This window comes from Arachis ipaensis, chromosome B06 (assembly GCF_000816755.2).
Source record: "Arachis ipaensis cultivar K30076 chromosome B06, Araip1.1, whole genome shotgun sequence".
NCBI classification, from domain to species: domain Eukaryota; kingdom Viridiplantae; phylum Streptophyta; class Magnoliopsida; order Fabales; family Fabaceae; genus Arachis; species Arachis ipaensis.
The window spans coordinates 2,139,661-2,140,150 of NC_029790.2; positions in this window are offsets into that span (position 1 = coordinate 2,139,661).

The following is a 490-nucleotide window of genomic DNA, read 5'->3' on the forward strand; positions in this document are numbered from 1 at the left end:
TTAATATTAAAATATTGAAAACAAGTTGTTAGACTAGTGTTAACAACTTCTCCACCACCCTCACAATGTTGGCTGAGATAAAGCCAAAGTTGAAGTACTGTTAGTATTCACTATTTGCTTCTCTTTTTCAACTTATCATTCTGTACTGTAATTCATCCTTTTTATGTTGTCTATTCTATTTGTCATAAGTTATCTATATAGGGCAATATTGCTAGCACCAACCTTATGGGTCATGTCCCCTACTTTAATATTCCTGTTACCATACAAGGCAATAATGATTTATTTGGTGATTTGATCAAATTATTAAACCCAAAACTAAACCTATATGGGTATAGCTGGTTTAGGTATTAGATATTTTCTGGAATGTTGAAGAAAGATAAATGTTCATAGAGTCATTATAATTTATTATTTTTTGCCATCACTTAGTCATTAATTCAATTCTTTTAATTTAATTTTTTTAATCTAATAATCTAACAACATATTTTTAAAC